Genomic DNA, 13,289 nt, shown 5'->3' on the forward strand with positions numbered 1-13,289 from the left:
GCCCCCAAAGGGTGAGACCTGCTCTTACGCCCAGCTGGCAGAGGCCCCCTCCACCTCGGGGTCCCAGGACAGCTGCTCTTGCCCCCTCCTTCACCACATTTTCTTCGATTCATCCACATTTCTCTCTCTTTCTCTCTCCCTCGCCATCTAGACTGAATTTCTTGAGATCAGGGATTTGCTGAGTTTATGTCTTCCTGCTCCTTCTCCTCTAAGCCTTTGCTCTGTGGCACATGGTGATCCCTTGGGGATGCTTGCTGACTGAGCGAACGGGGATGGTAAAGGGCCTGGCCTGTGTCACTGAGGAGAGACAAATGTGCCCTTGGCACTCCTGTCGGGCTCGGCTGGGCCCTTCTGGAAGAACCCAGTGCCCAAGCAGTGTGTTTTCTCGGCCCTTATCCCTGCTTCTGTCAAATAATTGTGTTTAGAAGGCCTTCCACACGCAGTCTAGAAAACTCTTCTCGGTAGGACTCCCCTGACTTGAGTTCCTAGCTTTCTTTCCTAATCAAGATTTTCAAGGGGTAAAAAGTTCTTGGCCACCTCAAGCTGGGGAGGGAGAGGCAGGTCTGGGATTAATCTCCACACTATGAATTTTAAACTGCTCTTGTTCCACGTGTTGGGAAAACCCATCAAAATGCTAATGACTCTGCGGTCTTACCTCCCGCAGACCCTTCTCTGCATTAGAATATATTTACATGGACTTGAGCAAGGAGAAGAATTAAGAGACACGTGGGGTGCCCTTTTCCTGGATCCCACCGCAGGCAGGCAGGCAGGCAGGCAGGCAAGTAAGCGGGGGTGGAGGGCTATAAAGTCTGAATGACAAGCCCCAGAGCCCCAGGTTTTGGAGGGAAGCTGCTGTGGGTTGTGGGCTTGGCCCCTTCACTCAGCTCCAGTTACAAGTTCTCAGCTTTTGGCCTCCTTGCTAGCTGCAGGGTGGCCCGTTTGGAAACATCTCTATTACTGTCGTGTGGCTTTTTAAAACTGCTCCTCTCCGAGGCAGAAACCCTTGGACAGGCGCTCCTGGATGCATAAGACCGCAGGGAGGATCCACGTGGGATTCAAGGTCTGGAACACGTTGAGACACTCATGACTCCTAGCAAAGTCAACTTCAGCCTTAAGACATCTGCTGTTCTTGACCCGTGTGCTAGAAGCGCTGGGCTGTTGTTGCAATCTTTGGAAGCCCAGGTATCTTTGTGCAAGCAGCCAGTGGCTTGAGAAGCTCTAGATGCATGCTCCAGAGCACAGACACGATGGGGACAGCCCAGTGCAGGCTGGACTCAGCAAAGGGGCTCCAGGGACTTTGGGTGCAGGCAAAATCCTGGGCTCTGGTCCTCTCTTGGCCCGGTTTGGCTCTGTGACTGTAGACAAGTGGCTGGACCTCTCTGAGCATCGGCTCCTTCCTTTGCTAGGGATGGGAGGACCCTGGCCACTGGGTGGAAGAGTTAGAGAGCTCACATCTTTCCTTTTTTGTTTGTGTAGACGGCACAGTGGAATCAGTGGGGTGGGGGTGCCAGGCTCCACCGTCAGTGATAGGAGCCTTAAACCAGCAGGTTCCTCCAGGTCGCTGTGGCACCAAACACCCAGGTCCGGGATGCTGGGCACTCGCCCGGCCGATCTGCTGGGGACCCGTCATGAGAATGAGTGAGCCTTACTTGGCAGACGTGGTTGCTAGAATCATGTATGCTTTCTGTTTTCCTTTTTCCATGAGCAGTGCACCCATGTTTACTTATGTAAATCTGCTGTGTCTCTGGCTCCCTTTCCTCATCTGAGAAATGGGAAGAGTGTAGGAGGGAGAGCAAAGATCAAAAGGAAAAGAGAGCTCCAGGGGATGGACAGCCCTTGTCCTTGCCTCCTTCAGGTGATGAGAAAATGCTTCCAGGCAGGACAAAGAGGCGGCAAGTGCAGGGCTGTGCCCACTGGAGACAAGTGGGTCTCAGGCTCCCAGAGGCCACACGTTCTTCATGGTCAGGTGAGCCTTCTGGAGGTGTCTGTCTCCCGCAGGTGCTCCGGGGGAGGTCACGAGAGACCCTGGCTTGCCCGTCTTCGGGAACCCCCAGACATGATGGGAATGCAGGGACAGGGGAGATGATGATTACTAGTGACGGCTGCACGGAGAAATAAGCAGCTTCTCGTGTTGATTTATGGGGTTGCATATGCCCTCTTCCCTGGCCCTACTACCCTCCGCAAGCTACCCAGAGCTCATGGGCTCAGATGGACTCAGATTCCTTACCGGCGGGGTCCAGAGATTTTGCTAGAGGGGCCAGCGCCTTATGCGCGGTGCCCAGTTCCAATCAGGGAGTGGCCCTCTATACCCAAGCCAAAAAAAAGAAAAAAAGAAAAAAATATCCCAGTTTTTCTGAGGATGTCAGGGTTCCCACCTCAGCCCCACTGTGACCCTGGGGCACACGTAGCAGGCCCGTTCTGGGACTCATTATGGAAACAGAGGGTGGTGGGGCTGAATGACAGGGCAGGCAGCGCAGAGAAGCGCTCTCCCTCCCGCATCGAGTCAAGGGCAGGTGGAGAGGAAGCAGAGACCAAGGCAAAGCGGGCTAGGGCAGGTGGCTGCAGTAAGGGCTGCGGGCTGTGGGGGGTGGGGGTGGGGTGAGGATCGTTGTTGAGTCACCGAACCCAGCAGGAACTCATCCCCAAACGTGTCTTGGCTCCTCTTCCTCTCCCTACCCCCACATCACCCCCCTGCATTGCCAATTTAAAATACAGCAACACAAAGCCCAGGCTTTGCTTTGGGGCCATAAACTGCAGCACTTTTATCTGTCAACATGCCATGCATCTGGCTGGCAGTGGCCCAGGCTGGCATCGTGGGGGGAGAGGGGCCAAGGCTGAGCTGGCCTCCGGGCTTCTTGGGGCACATGACCAAGCGTCTCTGTGGTCAGGGGGCTCAGAAGGATGGCTGTTCCACCTAGGAGCCAGGGAGAGATGTAGGGTGGCTAACATGGGTGGGGGGCAGACAGAGAGAGGCTGAGAGGGGCAGAGGTGGGGGAAGGAGTGGAGAGAGAGAGAGAGAGCAAGCAAGTGAGGGGAGCGTAAAGCACAGGAGAGAGGCATTGCTGGCAGGAGCTAGCCAGTAAAAGACTTACCATTGGGCTGATCACCTCCCTCCCTCCCTCCCTTCTGTCCTTGCTGCCTCTTCCAGGAAGACGTCCTTTCACCTCCCCTAAACTCCTACCGACTTGCGGTTCTAGGACACCAACCGTAAATCAGTGATCTTCCACATCACCTGGGAGTGTAATGTATAAAATATGAGCAAGTCTGGCTGCCATGAGCTAAGCGTTACGGTGTGTATGACACATAAACTCCATCTGTTCTTCGTGCGGACCCCCGAGGGAGAGAGGGAAGGGTCTGGAGAGTATCACTTGGAACCACTGATCATGGCCACTACCCCTTTCCCAGAAAGTGGCAGCAGACTCTGTTTTATGTAATTCCCGTGTTCTCTATTGATCAAACACCTGCTAGTGCCGGGCCCCGTGGGAATCACGCACAGCCCGTTAGCTCTGCTGACCCCCAGCTCAGGCCAGTGGGGGAGGACTGTGATTGTCTACGCTTTGCAGGTGAATAACCTGAGGGTTAGAGGGATAAGGAACTTTGCCAAGGTCACCTGTGACCTTGGCATCGCTGATATTCAAACCCAGGCCTGTGGGCCATGAAAGCCTGGTCTGTGGCCCACCCTTCAGTGCTGAGGGCTCCCCACCTGCAGCCTGCTCTGCCCCACGCTGCAGACAGACAGCAGGCTCTAGAGGCACTTTGTTCTCCCAGAAGTCCTCTCACAGGTAACCATCCAAAGGGTGCCCTGCTGTCCTTGTCGCCTGGCCCTTTGGCCATTTTAGGGTCCCCCAAATGGCATTTTTGCAAGGGAGGATGCCACCCCCATCAGCAGCCATCCATCCGCTCCAGACCACACAGTTGGCCTCCCGCAAACCTGTCCAGTGGCTGGCAAACCGCCTGCTCCACAGGCTGGGGCTGGACTCAGACACAGGGAAACTTCGATCTCCTTGTAGCACTGGTCTGCACCGCCAGGATCAAGACCAAGGCAAGACGTAACTCTGACCCCTCCTTCCTGAGGCCTCATCTTGTGGGTCCACAGCTAGGGCAGTGAGGTGAGATGGGCAGAGCGGGGGGCTGCCGATGTTCGAGCGAGTGGTCTCTGCACAGATCCATAAACTCTAGAGGGAGAAAGCAAGGCCCTGCCTGTAGCTGCCGGAGGCTCAGCCCTCCAGGGTCCAGAGAAAATTATACAAGTGGTTGAGTCATTTATTCCTTCTCTCCTCCTGTTAACCTAGTTCCGTCTTCCCGCTGTTCATTTCACCCGTCCTTTTATAGATGCGTTCCCCTTCCACCTGGCCGTGTATCCATCCCTGATTCCTCCGTCCCTGCTATTATCCATCCCTCCATGCGTGTGTCCATCCGTCCATCCATCCATCCATCCATCCATCCATCCCTGCTATTCATCCATTCCTGCAACTAACTATGACCCATTTCCTCCCTCCCACCATTCAAGCTCTTTTATAGATCCGTTCTCTCCTCCTCCATCCATCCATCAATCCTAGCAGCTATCCATCCATCCAGCTTTATTTGCTGAGTCAGGAACTGGGACCTCAGAGGCAGTAAGGACCATCCCTATCCTTGAGGAACTCATAGTCTGGTAGAGGAGAGAAATCGTATGATGCTGACTTGACTACCTACACACACACATTGTTATTGGAGCCCAGAGAACAGTGACTAATCATTGCCTGTGGAGCCCTGGGGAGGTTTCTCAGAGGAGATACTGAAGGAAGGTTTTGAAGGATGAGTAGGAGTTGGCCAGGTGTTTTGGAGAGTGGAAGGGGAGGCAGAGTTCAGGGTTGGGAAAGGAAGAAGGGACTGCCAGGCGAAGTGAGCAGCAGTGAGGTTGGGCCGAGCATGCCGGTGGGGCATGTGGGTCCCAGTGAGTTCAGTTTGACTGTGGGGTCTGTGCGTATTGTGGGGACCCGAAGGGCCTGGAAAGGACAAGTGGGGCTCAGATGATCAAAGGCCTGTGTATAGGCAAAGGGAAGCCAGGGGACCCACTGAAGCAAGAGAGAGACACCTCTGTGGGCTCAGTCTGACAGCAAACGAGAGGGCGGTTTGGAGGGAACAAGGCCGCAGGCTAGTGGACCAGCCAGGAACCCGTTTGCAGCAAGCCGACGGGCAACGGTCAGGCTCAGCCCAGGCAGGGACAGGCAGGGGCCGCGAAGGAGGAGGGTCACGGGTGACTTGGGAGAAACAAGGGCTGGGAAACCAGAGAGGAGTCTGGGATGTGGGCGCGTCACGCGGGTGCTGAGTTCGTGAAGGCTCAGGAGGCTGTGTCCTCGTGGCGCATTTACCAGTGTGTACGTGGGGTCCGTTTCGGTTTAAAACTAGAGCGGGAAACATCTACCTAGAGATTCGAGCCCCTCGGCTGGGTCTCATCCAGGACACCGAAGTACCTCTCAGGATTTGTCTTACACACCGAGGGCTGGTTTCCCACACACACAGCAGCTTTGCTTTGCTCGGAAGGAAGAAGATAAAAGTTTTGAGCTAGACCTTAGACAACAGGAGAACTTGGCTACTAGGCATCCCGTGTCCTGCCCTTGATCGAGTGCCTCCTTTATTTCGTGGATTTCAAGGCACCCTTTGTTTTATTTTTTCTATGTTAAGGTCTCCGAAACCAGGACATGTCATGCACGAAGGGCCGTGTCGTAATTAACTAAGCGAGGCGATCAAATAACGGTGTTGTTACAACCCGAGGAATCTTTTTTTTTTTTTTAAGATTTTTTATTTATTTATCCTACAGAGATAGAGACAGCCAGTGAGACAGGGAACACAAGCAGGAGGAGTGGAAGAGGAAGAAGCAGGCTCCTAGCGGAGGAGCCTGATGTGGGGCTCGATCCCATAACGCCGGGATCACGCCCTGAGCCGAAGGCAGATGCTTAACTGCTGTGCCACCCAGGCGCCCCCAACCCGAGGAATCTTAATTCAAGAAACAGGGTGGTGTGTGCCGGGCTCTCCGGGGTCCTGTCTGTCCATTTTTCACGTGATCCTCACAACATCGTAGGAACTATCAGCTGTGGTTAGCGGTTTCCCAGATGAGGCGTTGAGGCCTGAAGCAGGGAGGTCACATGCTCACAGAGCCAGAGCTCGTCAGAGGTGGACTCAGGATCTCAGGGCATCTTTGTTCAAGGCAAGAGCGAGCCTGGGGCTGGGAGGGTGGTGGCTTTTCCTTCCCATAGCCGGGGACGACCGGGTCCATGGTGAGCACCGTCTCCCAGCCCATCGTCTTCTGATGCAGCCTCTTGTTACCCAGGCCTTTCCCCCTCTTGGCCCAAAACCCTGGGATTCTTTTCCCGCTCCCAGGAGGGCTCCCGCTCTGACATCTGTGGTGACCCCCCTCTCGTCCTCCTCAGAGAGGAGAGGGATGGAATGAGATCTCCGGGGAGGGGGAAGAAATTCTGAGCCCAGCTGGTTTCCCTCACATAATGCAGGTTTGCTTAAATGGGAATTAGGATTAGTGCTGGGTTTTGCCTTTCCTGGCAGACTGGTAATAAACTAATCTCCTCTCCGGCTGCAGCAAGGCAGAATTCCATCGAAGACGGGAGACAGCTTCGGGCTCAGGAGTGCAAAGCCTGGAAAGTAATTTTATTATTGACAGGCCCGGCCCACGCTGCCTGACACGCAGCCTGCAGCTCCTTCCCGACGTGGCTGCAGCCTTTAATTTTGTTAATGTGTGACATTCACCCAGGCTGCGTGGCTGAGGGGCACGCTTGACATTAATACGTGTTCCTCGTGGTCCCCAGAGCTCATAAAAGCTCATTATCAGTTCCGAGCCCGTAAATGTAGTTCCCGGCTCAGGTGGGCCCGAGTTCCTCAGACACGTCCCCAGGCAGCGGAGCAGTGGCCGTCTTGTGGGAGCCAAGATACAAATGCCTCCCTTTGTCTGGGGGACTCGGCCTTCCCGGCTCCTGGAAGGTGACCAGAAAGACAACTCGGCAGGCAGAAGAGCTCTGGGTGCAAATTTACACCCAAGAAAAGGAGGCTCCTTCTGTCCTGCTGTTTCGGGGAGTAATTGATCCACTATTTGGGGAAAGTGGTTTGTCAGAAGCTATTCAAATGTGGAATGTGCAGAACCCCTGCCCCGCCATCCCACTTCCAGGCATCCGGGTTGTGGACTTGCTAGAACATTCCCACACGGCAATGTAACTGGGAAGGGGATGGTGGCAACAAGGTTGTAACGGCTAGGAGTGGAAATACCCCGCATATTGAAGGTGGGAGAGAAATAAATGATGGTCCACACCTATGAGGAGGCAGAAGACCCAGGAAGATCTGTAGTTTTTCAGATCCATGGGCAGACATGAGAGCAGCTGCTAGCTGGGGGTGCAGAACGTGTGTGGTAAGATTGCATTTGTGTAAAGAGACACACCAGCTCCATGGGGGCCCATGCAGTCACGTGCTCTCACACACATACACACACACGCGTAAGGGGTTACACAGCATAAAGCCTAGAGGGTCGTGTTACAAAGATTTTGCAATGGTTCTGTTAAATACGGTGGACGGATGAGGAAGAACGTTCACTTTTGTAGCTGCGATCAGTTGTATACGTATACCCCCGTCTCCCTACCGACAGGTGCCTGTCTTTGTCTACAGATGGATATGGACATGTGTACGTATATAAATCATGAATTCCTTTGATTGTAACCTTCGTCTGCTGCATGAGATGTGAGGTTCCCTGGGTCTACTCTGCCTGGGTAGACTTTGGAGGCAAAGATAGCCAACTGGGGTCACGTCCTCTGGCCAAGCCCTGTTCCCCATCGGTTGGCAGGGAGTCCTGAGAAGTTACGCGCAATGTGCACTGAGCTAGGATCCGTAGAGCAGACCTAGAGCTCACTGCTCTCGTGGCCGCGTCTCTCCCCCTGTGGACGTGGTACTGATGCCAGTTTCGACCTGTCACGGACCTGACTTCTGGTCCCGGATCTGCCCCGTTTCAGCATTACCGCCTTGGGCAAGTAGACAACGTGAAACTTGACCAGGGCTTCTACTGTGCGGCCGGTCCTGGGGGGCGGGAGTCTGGGAGATTTGGGGGTCAGGGGACTCGGCTGTCCCATCTGCACTGGCAGCTTTGCTCTTTTGTTCCTCAGCTGTGCGTGTGAACAAGCCAGCCCCCAGGACTGGCCTCAGCCATGGCTGGCAGGTATGTGGCCTGGACGTGGCGAATTTGATCCTTCTCCTGTGACCTGGGGGCTCTCCGTCAAACTGACAGAGAGGAAGTGGGGGAGAGGCCGGACTTCTGGGCCCTGCACTCTGGGGCTGAGTTGTTTTTTTTCACTACCGTAGACCTATCCTCTTATTATTTATCTCTTCATGGATACCAGATCTGGAAAGTGTTGGTCTGCCCCCAAAGCCTGCATTCATTAAGCAATGATTAATTCTCCTTCACATTTTCACAATTACTCAGAAGGCCTTTTTTCCGCCTGAGGAGAAAGGAGTTTCGGTGACGAGTTGGTAATGTTCTCGCCAGAAGCAAAGCAATGTGATGTGTTGTTGTGATTAGCGGGCATGATGTCATCACGTGCGCACTGTACAGGCTTCTGGGCTGATTTTGGAAGACTGAAAACGTGCCAATCCGCAGGCTCTGGGGACGCCATCCTGGAAGCCTCCGAGGGGCCGGGTGCTTAGTTCTGGCTTTCTGGCCGCGGCTGCCCTGTCTGGCTTCTGCGCCTGCAGAGCCGGAAGGAGAGAGCAGGAACCAGGGGGCGGGCGCGCACCTGAACTGAGGTGGCCCCCAGCAGCCACAGGCCCCACTAGCTGTTGCCTTTTTAAAATTTATGTCTCTCTCTTCTCCTTCTAGAGTTTACCTGAAGCCATCAGAAGACACCTCAAGAGAATTCTCACTCTCCTGGAAGGAACAGACGCCAGTTGAAAGAGGTATGATCTGGCCACATGGCAACGTGGCAGCATCTTATTCAAATAAGAGTCTGATCTTCTCTCCTCTTCTCTTTCTACTCAACAAACCCTCCATTGCCAAATGAGAGAGCTGTCAGCTGGGCAGGGCAAGCAAAGGGCGGCTTCCCTCTTTTCCCCACCTCAGACATTTGTTCAGGGTTGGCAAGCACAGCTGAGGCGTGAGGAGAGAGAGGCTGGAGCCAAGGTGGGGTCTCACTGGGGCTGGCAGCCGCCCCATGAGTGGGCTACCCATCATGGTTGCTCCTCAGGGTCAGTCCAGGAAGTGAGGGTTGAAGCATGGAGGCAGTGAGCCCTCCAAGGGAGGTTTGCTTTTTGGGTTCTGGAAGCTTCTTGGGCTGCCTGCAATTCCAGGACTGGTGATGGGCTGTGTGGCCTCATGGAAGATTTCCGAATGAAGAGCCAGGACATCTGTCGTCTGGCCCAGTCTGTACCACCATTGTGCTTCAAGAGTCCTTAGAAGCCATTTCTCTCATGGGGCCTCGTTTTCTCATCGGTAGAATGGGCAGTAGTGACTTGAATCTCAGTCCCAGGCCTCATGGCCTCCGTTTCTGAGGTTCCCAGCCCCGGGCTGAACCAGAGGAAGTGATGGGTGTGGTGAGGCAGCAGGGAAGCAGGGAGGGGGTCGAAGCTTGGGAAAGGCTGTGGAGAGGAGGGGCATTTGGAAACTCAGGAGATTTGACTGCCAGTCTTGGCCAAAGGATGCCTCAGACCCTTGGTGGAAAGACCCCAGAGTCTGAGGTGTAGATGGACTGAGTTTGAGGCCTGGCTGACGGGAAGCATCAGATCAACCAACACTGACTAAGGGCTTTTGTATGCCAGGCGCTGTGCTAGGCACAAGCCCCGCACCGTCCATTCAGTCCTCTTAACAGCCCTGTGGTCTTGGCACTAAAATCACGTCCATCTTAGAGAGGAGAGAACCAGTCCTCAGAGATGTTACGTAACTTGCTCAAGGTCACACAGCAGCGAGTGAGATACGGTGGAGATTTGAAGCCCTGTCTAAACAACCCTACAATTCTCGTGTATTTTCCTTTGAGTGACTGTGACTTGAATCTTAAGGTTAACATCCTTTAAGCCAGAGTCACCTCGTGAAATCACATTGCTTGATAGGACTTAAAAATGATTTGTTTCCTTATCCTAGACTTTGGGCTCATCGTGACATCTCTGCAGGTGTTGGTTTTCTGACCTCTAAAGTGGGAGCATAACCCTAGCCATGGGGTTGTCTTGGGGAGAAGAGGAGATGAAGGAGGTACAGATCCTTCCCCCCAGCCCGCCTTCCCACCCCAAGACTGCTGCTCTGAGGGTCGATGGCGCGTGCGCACTGTGGGGTGCTGCGCCCAGCCGGGTGATGCCATCTACGGTTCCAGCTGCCTCTGGGCCACTTTACCAGCCACCGATCTGATACCTCCCCGGCCTCTGGGCTCATCCTTTCACTTTTGGAGTGTGCGGCGGGCGGCCAGGAGGTGTCAGGCCGGAATCCGAGGCACGGTGGCTGGCTCCCAGAGGCAGATAACGCAAGGCCAGGCGGGGCCCCGGGGAGACAGCGGCGGAGGAGCGTGAGGCCCATGTGTCGTGCGGCTCACCCCGCCCTGCCGGCTGCCCGGGTGGGAGTCTCAACCGTCAGCCTCCTGGCGGCCCGCCCGGCTCCCCACAGGAAGCCGCTGCCTATCGCAGCGCCAGGATCCCACACGCTTTTCTTAATCAGGAGAAGGCGCTGAAGCGAGCCAGGAAAAGCTTCATGTCCCCAGGACTTTTCTGCCACGGATGTGTCTCCATCAGGCGAAGCCACGGGCCTCGGTGCGCGAGAGGCAGGAATCTCTTTAAGTACAGAGAAAAGCAGCAAGGGTGCTTTTGTTCTCGGTTTACCTCCAGGAAGGTGGCAGGGGAGCAAAGCGATTCGGCCTCGCCCCCCTGGTTAGCTAGGAAACACATCGGTGTAGAGTCACGGGGAAAACACAGGACCAGCAGCGGGAGGCAGGCAGCGTGTGCCGTCGTGGGAAATGTCTGCTGGGCTTGGGGGCCCGACTGGCGGACTCTGCTCTTCGGTAGCTGTTTGACTCCGGGGGAGTGATTTGGTGTCCAGAGTCTCAGTTTTCTCATCTACCAAATGGGCAGATGGCATGCACCTCGCTGGGTGGCTGTGACGGGGAGGAACACGCCAGCAGGACCCTCCTGCTTGCTTTGAATGACAGAAGCCCCCGGGATAATGTGGCCTCCCAGGGTGACCCCCTTGAAGAGTCTTGGTCTCTTGGGATGGATGAGCTGGGTGTTTGTGACCAAACAGGGAGGTTACCGTGGAGACACATACCTCTTTCCGCATGTGGTCTAAAAAAGGGCTGAGAGCGGGGCCTGGGTTGTGTCAGCTCTCTGTTCTGACACCCTGGGGTGTGGGGCCACCTTGGGTGTGAACGGCTTTTCCTGAGCTTTATCCCATGGTTTGCGCTTCAGTCCCGACGACATTTACTGGATCCTTTCTGTAGATAACCGCTGCTCCTCCTCACACCCCAAGAAGCAGGCGTTAATAAGCTCTTTATAGGTGAGGATAGCTGGGATTCAGCAAAGTGGTAAATTATTCCAGGTTTCATGTCCAAAAAGCAGTCAGACTGGGACCTAAACACAGGGCTCCTGTCCCAAGGGCAGTGTGTTGGCCACAGCACCCCACAGCACCCACAGGGCCCATGTGGCAGGCACCCTTCTACACCCACGATGTCTACAGCCACACCCCACAGTGGCCCGGTGGCTTCCCGTGTTGCCGATGACAGCACCCGTACAACCTTTGCGATGCCCCAGAGCACCCACAGAGGTACCCGCAGGATCCACGAGGCCCCCTGCAGGACTCACAGCATCACCCCGTGACACTCATGGTGACCCTCCTTCTGCGTTCTCCACCCAGCTTTGCACGGAATTCAGAGCTCAGGGGGAAAGAGAAGTCCCCTGATGTTTTCAGTCTCCCAGCCAGTGCTCTGTAGCAGGCTGAGCGAGCCAGTGAAGGCAGGTTCTAGGAAGCGTGGGGATCTTTCTCCTCCTGAAATCTGACAGCAGGAAGCAGGTGGTGGGGAGGGGATGACAGAAGCCTGGCTGCCCCAAGAGAACCTATCCCCGGGTTCCGGTTTATCTACTTTTTCTTTTGTTGTTCGCACTTTGGGTGTCATACCCACAAATCCATTGCCAAATCCAAATCATAAAGATTTATCCCTTAGTTTTCTTCTAGGAGTTTTATGGTTTCCGTGCTTATATGTAGGTCACTGATCCATTTTGAGTTAATTTTTGTATATGGTGTGAGGTAGGGGCCCAACTTCATTCTTTGGCATGTGGTTATCCAGTTCTCCCAGCACCACTTGTTGAAAGGACTATTCTTTTCCCATTGAATAGTCTTGGCACTCTTATTGAAAATCAGTAAGTGTATAGGTTTGTTTCTGGATTCTTAGTTCTAATCCATTGGTCTTTGTATCTATCCTTAAGCCTATACCATGCTGTTTTGATTACTATAACTTTATGTGTAATTTAGAGGAGCCCTACTATATTTTAAAGCTCCCTGGTGATTCTAATGTACCACCTAATGTCCCTGGATTTTACGAGGAAGATGAAGGCAGTTGGGAGGCTTCCAGAATGATCTAGGGGAATGCAGCATGGAGAGAATGCAGCCCTGAAGTAAAGCCATGGTTATCGGGGTAAAGAGATCACGATGGAATTGAGAGAAGTTAGGGAGAGGTTCTGATCCTCCCGCATCCTGGGAAGGCCTTGGAGATGCCAAAGGTGAGAATGGAAGCCGGTGTTCCAGCTGAGCTCGATTAACCTCCTGCCTCCCCTCCGCGCCCCCCCCCGCCCCCCGCCGTATGATTTGGAGGAAGACGCGGGTCCTCGTCACCAGCTCTGCTCCACTGCGTCACCTTGGGCAGGTTGCTTGACCTCTCTAAGCCCCTCATTGCCTCTGTGAGGTAGGTCAGTACTCTCTGCTGCTTGTGCAGAGGGGTGAGCGAGGGTCAACAGGTCAGCTCCGCAAAGGCTGGGAGGGGCTTAAAGGCAACCGAACGCTTGGCAAAGTCTCCACCGCACAGGACCGGCCGCGTGGTTGTCAGTTTCCTGTCCACCTGTCTCTGCGGACTTGGGGCGCATGGCCTCCCTTGCAGTCTGTGCTGCCTTGGGCTGCCCTGGGTGGGCTGTGACAGGTTAAAGTGTCTTATTCTGCTGAGTTGAAATGTATTTCCTTGTACCCTCCGTCCGCTTGCCCCAGATCTGCTTTGGGGGCCTGCAGAGAAGAAGCATCACCTGCTTCCCTCCGGGCTGCTATCCGGCATCCCCACTTCACACACTTCACCCTTTGC

General features: G+C 54.6%; 1 protein-coding gene across 1 annotated transcript in view; it reads left to right on the top strand.

Moving 5' to 3' along the window:
- Window positions 1-8,857: 8,857 nt before the first annotated feature.
- TSPAN18 (tetraspanin 18) overlaps window positions 8,858-13,289 on the top strand; it is a 148,075-nt gene continuing 143,643 nt past the window's right edge. Inside the window, exon 1 of the mRNA XM_008701046.2 lies at window positions 8,858-8,928. The gene's annotated coding sequence lies outside the window, so the exon portion shown is untranslated. The remainder of the gene's footprint in view (window positions 8,929-13,289) is intronic.

The sequence above is a fragment of the Ursus maritimus genome, unplaced genomic scaffold, assembly GCF_017311325.1.
Source record: "Ursus maritimus isolate PB19 unplaced genomic scaffold, ASM1731132v1 scaffold_23, whole genome shotgun sequence".
Taxonomy (NCBI): domain Eukaryota; kingdom Metazoa; phylum Chordata; class Mammalia; order Carnivora; family Ursidae; genus Ursus; species Ursus maritimus.